The 13,243-nt window shown below is 43.9% G+C and overlaps 1 protein-coding gene across 3 annotated transcripts in view; it reads left to right on the top strand.

The window, feature by feature from the left end:
- ARHGAP6 (Rho GTPase activating protein 6) overlaps positions 1-13,243 on the top strand; it is a 542,302-nt gene that overhangs the window by 264,358 nt on the left and 264,701 nt on the right. The window lies entirely within an intron of this gene.

The following is a 13,243-nucleotide window of genomic DNA, read 5'->3' as shown; positions in this document are numbered from 1 at the left end:
GTGAGTGTCCCGGCGCGCGCAGAGGCGACAGGGGGCGCCACACGGCCGACCTAGGGGGACGGCGCGGAGTTGAAAGGATTCGGGGCTCCGCAGAGGTCCTCGGTGTGTGATTGGGGGGGGAGCGTTGGAGAGTGCCCCGTGCGTCACCCCTAGTGGCACCAGCTCTGAAACTCGGGTGCCCCTTAGAAGGGGAACCCCCACTCCCAGAGCCCGTGGTCCTCTGCCCCGCGCAGTGGTCACTGCGTTTGGGGTCGGGGACTGGACCCTGCCGCCGCCTCTCTGGCCAAAGTTGAGAAATGGGACTCCCGGGGCTGACCCAGGTTCACCCACCCAGTCTTCGGTGAGATACACCACAAGAACCCACAGAGAACTGGACTGGAGGTCGGGCGACTTGGCGATCCCAACGTGTGACCAGTGGACCCTCTGGAGAAGCCCTGCAGGGCGCGTTGGGGTGCCGCCGGTTTGCTCCTTGGAAAGGGGGCGTGCATTTCCCTAGGAGTTTGTAGCGGGACACAAGGTTGCACATTTTCTGATTTAATATAAGAAGGTGGTAGGGTGTTGTGTGTCGGTGGCCTCTCTTCCTGTTGCCTCAGATATTCCACATTTCTTGGGGTCCTACTGTATGCCAGGCACTGTGCGGAGCTGGGGACCTCAGGACACACGAGAGATAAAACTCGTGGAGTTTGCCTCCTTTAATGAAGGAATCAAGATTTCTAGGTGAATGATAGGACCGACCAGATCCAGATTGTCGACTGAGTTTCTTTTTGAGAAAGAGAGAAGACTTAAGAAAAAAAATCCAATGAACATAGAGTTGTTTCTGAGGAATGGATACTACTTGTAAAGATTCTGAGCACCGCCTCCAGGAAGCCGACAGGCATCTATGTTAGTTTACCCCAGTCTTTGGACTTGTCTCTGTGGTAGATGTGTGGCTTTGATGTGGGGCATTGCAGTCGTTCTGGCATCTGCTACTTTACTGAGTTCTCCCTGACATGATTTTCACTATTGAGATGGGACATTCTAGGGGCTGACTTTCAAAACTAGGGAGAATTAAGACGGAAAGTTAGGAATCATCAATATTTATAATAAGACAGAGGCAGTTATCTGCTGGGAATTCGTGTCCTCCACAATGCACTCTCCACATTTAAAAAAGGGAAAGCTTTCAAGGAAGGAGTCGAGGTGAACAGGGGTGGTAGGTGCAGAGGCCCCGGGGAGCTGCTCCAACTGGTTCCCCAGGCCATAGTAGAGTGGCTGGTTGCGGACAGGGCGGGGTTGGGGGGACTCAACAGGTTGGGCTCACCGCGACCTTCTGGGGTTTCACTTTGCTGCGCTGGAAAAAAAAATGAGGGCCTGAGTTAGGAAATCGTTAAGGTTCCTTCTCAGGCACCCATTCTAGGAACCTATGATGGCTCTTTCTCTAGTTTTGCCAGCATTATTTGCCTTGAAATGCTCAGTGAGTAATACTCTTTCTTCAGTGCTTTTTTTCATTTGGCCAAGGGGACACTGTATTTAAGACATCAGTGGCTCACATTTTACTCAAATGTTCATCAAACATTTTTGTAGGCCAGGTATTTATAAGTTACTAATGCCTGTTCTTTCTTTTCTTTTCTTTTTGATACACTAGCGGCTCAGCGATTTGCCTTTTAAAGCGGTATTAAGGGCAACCCGTTTTCAGCATAGGTTTCTTTGCACAGAAAGATCTAGGGTCTGTGCTCATTATGTCTAATCAGCATCTCATCCCACTACCTTCTGATTTTGAACTGTGTGCTGGCGCCCTTTGAATTGTAATCTGAGGTGTCAATATCATTTACAAGGTGAGGGAGGAAAGGTGAGAACTGACTCCTTAAAAAAAATCTATTCATTGTATGAATGATTATTGCCTTAATTATGCAAATACACCCAATGCATCATGAAACAAATTAAAAATTATTTTCAATCAGATGTCTCATTTTCCTAAAAGCAAAAACTTAAGAGTCAAGCAGATGTTAATGCCTCCTCTTGCTCTCTGAAGATATGCTGATGAAATCCCCCTGTATTCTAGCACAGATGACTACATACGTATTTTCTGATTTAAGACTCAGAAGGAAGATTCCAGAGAGAATGTGTTGGCTCTCAGGTCGGAAGAAGTCACCCCGGTCCTCTGAAAGCATGCTTTAGAATGACAAAGCAGCAGTGCTCAGCAGCACTGTATCAGTCACAAGTCAAAAGAATGTTCTTTATTAAGTGTGACCCATTGTTTTTCATATTAACATAACCCTCTATGGCTTAAGATCTATTCCAACGCTGCACTCTTTGTCTGCTTCCCCCACAGTGATTGAGGTAATTCCAAGAGCTTCTTTTGCCTTTTCGCATAAATATTCCACTTGTTTTGCCCAACTTGGTTTTGCCCCATTGTGTATTATCCTGGAGTCCTGGAGGCTGGTTTTTTTTTTTTTTTTTTGTCTGCATCTTCTAGAAAAGAATTATCCTCAGGTGTTCTCAGTATCTCTTGCCTCCTCTGAAATCTAATCCAGGGGCAAGTAATACTCTTTCTTCAGTGCTTTTTTTCATTTGGCCAAGGGGACACTGTATTTAAGACATCCGTGGCTCACATTTTACTCAAATGTTCATCAAACATTTTTGTAGGCCAGGTATTTGGCCATTTTTCCAAAGATGATGAAATAGTGAAAATCTTAAGAATTGCTATGAGTTCTTCACTCATCTTTTCAAATGGTCCTAATAATGACAAAGAGAGAAATAAAAAACACTGAAGCAGAGAAGAGCATCCTGCATTTATAAAATCAGTTAGCACTTTCCTGAAATATAGCACAACTGTCTTGTTTTATCATCAAAACAAAAATGCAGCCAACATTTTCCTCCCAACCTTTCCTCCCACGGTTTTCCCACATGGAGTTTATGGTGACTCCATCCTCCCAGCTGGGTGTCATCCTTTGATGCCTTTTGGTGACTTGGTCAGCTTCGTATTTTGAAAATCCTGCTTTGGTCCCAGGATGGGGTAGAGGGTGAGGAGGCGTCAAATTGTATGCTTCCTGGCATTTGGACCAGGGAGAGATGAAGGAGACGCTGTCTACCTCAACTGAGCTGGAGGTTGAGTGCAGTCAGCATATTTTAGAGATGCTTAGGACACTGAACTAGCCAGACTGCATTTGGAGAGGCTATAGCGGGTTTTTTGGGCTCCAAAATCACTGCAGCCATGAAATTAAAAGATGCTTACTCCTTGGGAGGAAAGTTATGACCAACCTAGATAGCATATTCAAAAGCAGAGACATTCCTTTGCCAACAAAGGTCCATCTAGTCAAGGCTATGGTTTTCCCAGTGGTCATGTATGGATGTGAGAGTTGGACTGTGAAGAAAGCTGAGTGCCAGAGAATTGATGCTTTTGAACTGTGGTGTTGGAGAAGACTCTCGAGAGTCCCTTGGACTGCAAGGAGATCCAAACAGTCCATCCAAAAGGAGATCAGTCCTGGGTGTTCTTTGGAAGGAATGATACTAAAGCTGAAACTCCAATACTTAGGCCACCTCATGCGAAGAGTTGACTCATTGGAAAAGACTCTGATGCTAGGAGGGATTGGGGGCAGGAGGAAAAGGGGACGACAGAGGATAAGATGGCTGGATGGCATCACTGACTCGATGGACATGAGTTTGGGTGAACTCCAGGAGTTGGTGATGGACAGGGAGGCCTGGCGTGCTGCGATTCATGGGGTCACAAAGAGCCGGACACGACTGAGTGACTGGACTGAACTGAACTGATAGAGGGTCAAGGATGACATGCACAAATCAGTGCTTGCCTGACAGCACTCCTAGAGAAACTGCAGCTTCTCACTATTATTGTCTTAAACATGTTGCAAAGTGTTTGGACACTGCGTCAATTTCAGCCTCAAATCCAGCTGGTGGGTTAGGTTTTCTATTTTGTGGTTGAAGAAATCCCAGTTTAGAGCGGTGGAGTTCAGGGTGGCACAGGTGGAGTTGGTGACAGAACGGAGAGTTTTATGCACATGCCCTGATCCCACAGAGTTCATTTGACTCAGAAAATTGAGTTAGAAGAGCCAAATTCTCCTCCCTTCTTCCTCTTTTGTCACCACAATAAACCAACAATCAAATATCCTACTTTCAATGACTTAATGTGACCCTTCATATCGTTGAATTACACAGCCAGATAGCTCTTTAATTGGACTGCTATAGACAAAACCCCAAATTTGCGCATCCATTAAGTTGAATGCCATTTTGTCTTGTGTTTCTCAGCCTCAGCAAAATGAATGTTTTGAGTAGGATTGTTCTTTGTTGTGGGGCCGTCCTGTACCCTGTACAATGTTTAGCAGCATCCCAGATATCTACCTACTAGATACCACAGCCCCACCCACCCCTAGTTGTGATAACCAAATGTATCTCCAGACAGGGCCGAATGTCCCATAGAGGGCAAGATTGCTCCCATAGAGACCCCCTGGTCTATCTAATTTTCATGTATATTTTTAAGAAGATGTAACGTTTACTGTGTAGTGAGACTGAGAAAGAAAAGACAGAGTAAATGTTCTGAATATTCTATATATTCTATTCAAAGAACATGCAGAACTTCAGAGAAAGACCAACACAGAGGTTCAGAGACAGCCTCAAATGCAGCCCAAGTGCTGGGGGTATAATAATGAGTCAGCCTAGTTTCACTGATCGTGGCCTTAGCAGTGTTCTCCCACTTTTGTTGAGCCCCCAAAAGTCAGATCGCTTGGCCTGAGTTAAAGATTACCTTAGTCTGCCTTTCCCAACAGTCCTCATCTGCTTTCTTGCATTAACTCCAAAGAGAATATTGCAAACCTTGATCATCTACCAAGGTCTTGTGACAAATGCCTAATTTCATGACAACCTGTGCAATTAAGTATGGTGACTTCAGTAGAATCACTACAGTGAATATTAATTTTAGAACAAATTATCGGAGGCGTCTTGGAACAACATGGAATACTGTTATCCCCAGCATCTCCCTGGAGGCACTCACTTATTTTCACCCTCGTTTTTTGAAAGAGAAACAATAAGGTTTCATGTTGCTGCCTGTAAAGATAAGTCTACAGGTGGGTTACGTGTGTTCTGTTCACTGAGGTGTGGCAAAAAGCAAGGGACTTAGGCTTTGATTTGGGACATCTGCCCATGGAGTCCAGATGTCAAGATACAGCCATTTTCGTCCCTTGACTGGTCCACTTCTGAGCTTCTCTGTTGCTGACATCACTTCCTGTTTGGTGCAGTCCCCTATCCTCTGTGCTCTTGACCACAGCCTCGTTACTAACCGCTGACTCTTTCCCTGCTCTACTTATGGTTCCTCCTCCCTAAGGAACCCACTGGAAGGGCTAAGCTGCTTACCCTGGCAGGGAGCCTTTCCTCACCCAAATCTGTTGAGGTCTTATTATGAAAGTTTCCAAGTTTGCTTTCTATGAACATTTGATTTTGAAAGACTTTAAAGCCAGTAAGTCTACTTGATAATTCAGTGGTGCTGGTTACAGGATGGGTGTGTGTGTGCTCAGTCGCTTCAGTCGTGTCCGACTCTTTGTGACCCTGTGAACTGCAGCCCACCAGGCTCCTCTGTCGATGGGATTCTCCAGGCAAGAATACTGGAGTGGGGTGACATGCCTTCCTCAGAGGATCTTCCCGACCCAGGGATTAAACCCATCTGTCTGCATTCCCAGTGGATTCTTTACTGCTGAGCTCCCGGGGAAGCCCCTGATTACAGGCTATTCTTTGGTAATTCCAAAAACACCCGGAACTGGGCACCTTTGCAGCACTGAGCTGATATGGATCAATTATCATCCATCAGTTCTGCCAGTGTTGACATCTTAGGAAATTCAGCAGAATTTGTACTGGCCTGCTGCATGGCTCAGAATTCACTTTTATGATACTCTGCTTGCTACTCGTTTGTCTCCTCACAAAAGCCCAGATTTTGCAAGTTACAAATCAGAGGGAGATTATTGAATCACCTTAATTAACACCTCTACTAATCGTGGATACCTTTTCCATTCCCCACCCCCACCTCCTAATGTACTTTCTTTTCTGCTGCCCTGAGATTTTCCTGAATATAACCTCTGGTTTGGAACTCTCATCATCTTAGGAAACCACATCTCCCATCCTTCAAAACACTTCTTTTTTTAAAAAAGTGTTATTTATTTAGTCATTTATGGCTGTGCTGGTCTTCACTGCAGTGTACAGACTCTTTGTTGCTGCATGTGGGCTTGCTCTAGTTGTGGTGAGCAGGGACTCCTCCCTAGTTGCTGGGTGTGGTCTTCTCATTGCGGTGGCTTCTCTTGTGGAGCACAAGCTCTAGGGCTCGCAGGCTCAATAGTTGTGCAAGGTCTCAGTTGCCCCGCGGCATGTGGGAGCCTAGTTCCCAGACCAAGGATCGAACCCATGTCCTCTCATTGAAAGATAGACTCTTAACCATTGGACAACCAGGAAAGTCCCTCAAAACACTTGTTAAGCACCACTGCTAGTTGATAAATAATCGGATTCCTATTGTATGTTGTGTAGCAGAGATATCTGTTAATCATAAGAAAACAGATACTACCCTTGGTCTCAGTCCTTTCTGATCATAAACTTGTGTTATTTACTTTTTCTGTTCCCCACCTGGTGATAACTCTGAACCAAATACACTTGAGTCTCACCTTGGTCATGATATTATTGTTCAGTTGTATGTACTCTTCACTGGGTTTTTGGTTTCTCACCTGTCCTCACCTGTATCTCTCTTGGCCTTTCCTGCCTCTGTAAATGGTCGGTGACTTGGTGACACCAAGCCAGACACCTGGTGTCATCCTGAAGGCCTCCCTTCCCTGCATCCCCCACCTTGCATCTGGCCCTGCCAGGTCTGTTTGCACAGCACTCCAAATTCATCCTCTTCTTTCCAGCTGCACTGCTGTCATCTAAACCCAGACACACAGCATCTGTCATCCTCATGAAGGCAACATGGTAACCCTATAGTCCAGTCGTGGGACCAGTTGAGATCTTTTTTAAAAAATGAGATTGTGACATTTCAGTGCTTAAAGCTCTCTGACTGGTTTCCATTACACATAGACTAATACCTTCATCTATGACCTTGGCCTTCCAAGTCCTCCTACATAAATCTCCCTGCTTCCTAACACCCTCCCTCAGCTTAACACCGCTCAGCCACATCAGTGTACTTTCTGTTCCTCAAATGTGACCAGCTCTTTCCTGCCCTGGACCTTTGTTCCTGTTGTCTCTTCTGCCTTAGATGTTGTATGAGTCTGTCTATATATATGTCCTATAAGTTGCGGGGAAAAAAAACTCACTTCCTCGACTGCTCTCTCCAAAGTGCTTCTGAGTCCATCAATTACCATTGATCATAGCACATAGATGGTGCATTCGTTGTCTGCGCCACTACTTGGTATTATATTATACATGTTAGACTCCCTACGTTCAGGGCAAGGACCTCATCATTCTTTTGCCATGATATTCCCACTGCCTAGAATGGGTCCTGGTACAGGATGGGCACACAATAAACATCTATGAAGAAATGAATTTGGCTACTTGAGTGGCTTCACCTATACATACCACAGTCCACAGTGGATTCAAAATTTCACTCATCACCAGCTGATGATTGCAGAACATACTGGCTTGAAGGCTTCATCCAATTTCCACTAAATGAGAATCTTCAAGGCCTAGGCTTGGCATCAGTGATTCTGACAGCAGCCATGTTTGGAAACCACCAATTGATTGAAATACATGGTAGACCACGTACTGTTCAAGAAGCCTCTACAAAGTCTAGATTCCACGGTAAAGGGGATCCAGAGACTTCAACGTAGGGCTTCTCCTGAGGTGACTCTGAGGTAATGGAGTACCAGTTTTCAGAGAGGTCTTTTGCTTTGTAACCTGGCATTTTCATTTCAGCTGAATGCACCAAGAGTACAGGAGGCACAGGAATGCCTCCTCTCCCATAGTGTGAGGGCAAACATGTCCCTTAGCATCTGTTTTCTAGGTAGTCTAAGCCAGTGGTTCTCAACCAGGGGACACTGAGAAATGTCTGGAGGCATTGGCAGTCGTCACAACTGGCAAAGGATGCTACTGGCATCTAGTAGTTAGAGACCTGAGTTGCCGCTCAACATCGTGCACAGCACAGCCTGACAGGATTGTCCGTTCCCAAAGTCAGTAGTGCTGAAATTAAGAAATCTTGCCTTAGATTTATCTCTGTAGACATCAACATCTTTCCGTTGGTGAGGTTCATTTTGTATTGTGCTCTCTCAAATGAATTGTATGTCTTTCCCTACTGTTTAAGAGTGAGACAAAATGTGACTTACCTCTTCCAGATGTGAGCGAGTCATGGCTATGAGCATCATGTTTCACACTGTGGGGGAAGGGTAATGGTGGACCTTCTAGAAGCCTCACTGCCTTGGGCTTTTTGCTTCTTCACTCCTCAGCTCCTGAGGCCCTTTGTCATCTTGGATCTTGTTTTTAAACATTTCCTGTCTTCTCTCTTCTTCAGGGGACTCCCTGATGCATCAGTGTTTAACGATCTTGTCTCAGTTCACCACCTCTATTCTGAGATAGCTGGAATAGCAGTTTATTAAACATAGTAGTCCTGGCTCTAGAATTCAGTTCAGTTCAGTCACTCAGTTGTGTCCAACTCTTTGTGACTCCATGGACTGCAGCACACCAGGCTTTCCTGTTCATCACCAACTCCCGGAGCCTGCTCAAACTCGTGTCCATCAAGTCGGTGATGCTCTAGAATTAGTGATCATCATATCCCAACCAGGATGTGAGGAATTCTCCAAAAACCTGCATGCTTGGATGTTGGGTCCATGACTGTAGGTGAGTGGGGAGCTAGGGTCTGTCACTCTCCAACAATCACTTGTTGAGGATGTGATACAGACTAGCCTGCTCTGGGGGAAATGCAAAGGCACTGAAAGAAAAACAAAAGTGAGAAGGAGAAAGTTAGCTTCTCCCAGCTCTTCTCTCTCAGTTCCATCCTGGATAAAAATCTCTCAGTCAAGACACACCTCCTCGGTCCAATGTGGGCCCCTCGCCAACACAGGAGGACAGAGTGACAAGATCAGTCAGACTTGAGTCATTGCCCACTGCTATTGCTAAGGAGGCAAACTGATTCAAAAGCATTGGATTTAACATAATAAGTGCTTAATTCCTTTTCAAATTTTAAAAATTATATAATTTTCTATGATCTTCATCATCCTATGATTTGTTCTAGGACTTAAATGGTTTTTAACTGTCCTTGTTTCTCTATATTACTTCTTGGAATGGCAAAGTCTTACATGGAAGCATCTGATTGGCTGGAACAGGTCATATGATTTCATGTTAATTTTAAAGGGGAGAGAAAAGATCTCCCATTAGGAATTTCATAGTCGGAGATGTGGACTATTGGCCAATAATTCTATATGATATATTGCCTTGAAATAGCAGTTTGCATGATGAAGCGTTAATAAATGAACAAATGTCAACTGAAAAAAAAAAAAAAACCCACAAAACTCCCAATCAGCCCAGGGTGGCAGGTGTGTTGACATTCTATCTGCCACTGACAAAGACTGTGGGGCCCCTTCTCAAGCCCTGGCCACATCAGTGAATGTTAATTAGCATGGCCTGTCTTAGATTGTAAGTTCTGAAGTAATAGGGGAGTAAATAGTTTTAAAAGTCTTCAGTTCAGTTCAGTTCAGTTGCTCAGTTTGCGACCCCATGAATCGCAGCACGCCAGGCCTCCCTGTCCATCACCAACTCCAGGAATTCACTCAGACTCACGTCCATTGAGTCAGTGATGCCATCCAGCCATCTCATTCTCTGTCATCCCCTTTTCCTCCTGCCCCCAATCCCTCCCAGCATCAGAGTCTTTTCCAATGAGTCAGCTCTTCCCATGACACCTCCAAAGTACTGGAGTTTCAGCTTTAGCATCATTCCTTCCAAAGAACACCCGGGGCTGATCTCCTTCAGAAAGGACTGGTTGGATATCCTTGCAGTCCAAGGGACTCTCAAGAGTCTTCTCCAACACCATAGTTCAAAAGCATCAATTCTTCGGCACTCAGCTTTCTTCATAGTACAACCCTCACATCCATACATGACCACTGGAAAAACCATAGCCTTGACTAGACAGACCTTTGTTGGCAAAGTAATATCTCTGCCTTTCAATATGCTCTCTAGGTTGGTCACAACTTTCTTTCCAAGAAGTAAGCATCTTTTAATTTCATGGCTGCAGTCACCATCTGCAGTGATTTTGGAGCCCCAAAAAATAAAGTCTGACACTGTTTCCACTGTCTCCCCATCTATTTCTCATGAAGTGATGGGACCAGATGCCATGGTCTTCGTTTTCTGAATGTTGAGCTTTAAGCCAACTTTTTCACTCTCCTCTTTTACTTTCATCAAGAGGCTTTTAGTTCCTCTTCACTTTCTGCCATAAGGGTGGTGTCATCTGCATATCTGAGGTTATTGATATTTCTCCCGGCAATCTTGATTCCAGCTTGTGCTTCTTCCAGCCCAGCGTTTTTCATGATGTACTCTGCATATAAGTTAAACAAGCAGGGTGACAATATACAGCCTTGACATACTCCTTTTCCTATTTGGAACCAGTCTGTTGTTCCATGTCCAGTTCTAACTGTTGCTTCCTGACCTGCATATAGGTTTCTCAAGAGGCAGGTCAGGTGGTCTGTATTCCCATCTCTTTCAGAATTTTCCACAGTTTCTTGTGATCCACACAGTGAAAGGCTTTGGCATAGTCGATGAAGCAGAAATAGATGTTTTTCTGGAACTCTCTTGCTTTTTCAATTGCAAAATTTTGGACTAAGATTGCCAAATGAATGCAGTTATTTAATATCTTTTAATGTACCTTTTCAGATTTTCTGGTTCTAAACTTATTTTCAAAAGACCAACTATTCTGCTTTGTTTTATTAAGTACTTTCTGAATACTTAAAAACTTAAAGATAGATCAAATGAAACAAAAAGGACTACCACCCATCCTTATATGGTACTGCTTTGTCTGTCTTGATGGTGACTGGTTGGATGTGGCTGTGGGATACATCTCAGTTTGGGTAAATTATACACAAAGTACAAGACTACTTTACTCAAGTATGAGCAGTGTTGATGAGGGCTCTTTCCTTGAAAGATGTCATGATCCTTTGAAGTGGAAATAAGAACCGGTCAGGATTTTCTCTCCATTTTTTTTTGTTGTTTGACACATTCTTCCAAGTTAAATTTGTATAGTAAAATTTGAGTGTTTGGAGTGCCAAATACATTAGATTTCTGAGATGAAGTTTTCAGAGGAATTTAGAGTTATGGCTTTGGGGAAAAGTTGCCATGGAAACAGCAAAAGATGTTCAGATGAATCAATTTTAAAAATATTTTTTGAATGACCCCTTTCTATAGCTGACTGAGATCTTGGTAAGAAAGGTGTCCATCCAAGTGAAATAAAGAGGCTAAAAGTATGTCACCAGTGTGTGGAGCACTTCAGTTGTGTATTTGCTGAGCTCCCCTGTGCCAGGGAACACATGAGCTCTGCCCATCGGGACAGGACTCTTGGACATCACTCTGAAGTCCTTACTTAGCAGTGCCTTTTTAATTCAGTGCTGTTTTAATTCAATCCACAGAGTAATAATCATTTAGCAAGGAAATGGGATGTCAGGTTTGCTGAGGGAATTTGAAAATGGTCACACGTAGTATTATTTATGTAAGTATTTATGCACACGACCTGTAACAGTCCCATTATGATGTCAGTTTGATGGTCTGAGCAGCATGTAAACCACAGTCTTAACTTCGATCTCAGAAGATAAGGTGTTCTCCCACCTTAGCTACTGACTCACAGAGAAGGGCATTGTATCCATAAGAATGTGACAGGAAACAGATGGGACACTCAAAAATGCCTAATTTAAGGAAAGGACTATTAACCAGAATCAACAAGGGGTGGTAAGGTACATAGAAATTAGCAGTGGGGAAGCCGTGACCGCAGGGAGACAGAGAGGGTCCAGCATTACCAAAACCCGTTGACTGCCCACCTCACAGGAAGGGACCCTGGAAAGGCACCCAGTGAGGATTGCAGCAAGGGCAAAATATAGAGAAGCAGGGATGGAGTGGGATGAGAGATGAATATTCTGACCTCTTGGTCTTCTGCTCGCTCATCTCCTTCTAGTACTAAACCCAACAAAATCCATTGAGATCAGTTTCAGAGGGCAAAGGCCAACACAGAGAAGGGAGGACATTTTTTGCTTTGTTTTGGCAGACATGGGGGAGAATTGGCAAACAAAAAATTCATCATATGCATGTCAGTCTTGTTTGAGGTGTAATTGCATTATGAAAGACCCTAAATTCCTGAGTATATAGAGGACGCCCAAACTGCTTACAATGGCTCTTTCCTCTCCCCATGGGTTATCTATATTACCATATTTAAGCTAGTAATGTGTCATACCAACTCTGTTTATGATGTGCATGCCTTTAATATTCAAAGCTTGTTAAAGCCCTTACTTATCATGTATTATACAGTGATGTATTTAACCCTTAAAGTTATACATCAACACCAATGGGTTAACCTGTGCTTTATTCTCATTTCTGTCTGTTAGTAAAGGCGTGCTTACAGCTGAAGACTGCAGTTGAACCATCCTGTACTCCAGTAATTTAGCAGAGAGAAAGCTCCCATTTCAACCTTGACTACAGAAAGGGCCTCTCATTCTTAAGTTAGTTCCTCCTCAAGGTCCCTGTGTTTCCACTTTCATAACATCCATCTTACAAGTAAATTGCATCTTTAAAGATCGTATTCATTATAGAACTGAACAATCCAAAGGGCCAGAGACCGGAACCAGGGCCCATGTCTAGACTCCATCTCCTTGGTCACATGAGGCATGTGCCTGGCACTGAGTGTGTTCTTGAATGTCAGCCAAAGTAATCAAGAACTTAATGCTCTTAGAAGTACTTAGACTGATTTACCATCTTAATAATAATAACAGCCAATACTTACTGAATGCTTTCCATGAACTCTGGACATATTACCTGTAGTATCTCATTTAATCCTTTAAAGACCCCTGTTAGTTAGGTCCTATTATCATTCCCACTTACAGGATGAGGAAACCAAGGCACTGAGTTTGGATCTTTTTCAAGGTCACAACAGCTAATAAGCAGTGGAACCGGGACTCAAGTCCTCATTAGTTTGACTGCCAAGTCTCAGTGCTTGAACCACTGCATGGTGGCTGACTGCAAAATGACACTGGGTTGAGATGTTACCTTTGAGATGACAGTTTTAAAAGCTTTTCATTTTGTAAATATTCTAGAGTCATAG

This window comes from Ovis aries, chromosome X (genome assembly GCF_016772045.2).
Source record: "Ovis aries strain OAR_USU_Benz2616 breed Rambouillet chromosome X, ARS-UI_Ramb_v3.0, whole genome shotgun sequence".
Lineage (NCBI taxonomy): Eukaryota > Metazoa > Chordata > Mammalia > Artiodactyla > Bovidae > Ovis > Ovis aries.
The sequence above is the reverse complement of the archived record's forward strand: the minus strand, read 5'-3'. Positions and strand labels throughout refer to the sequence as shown.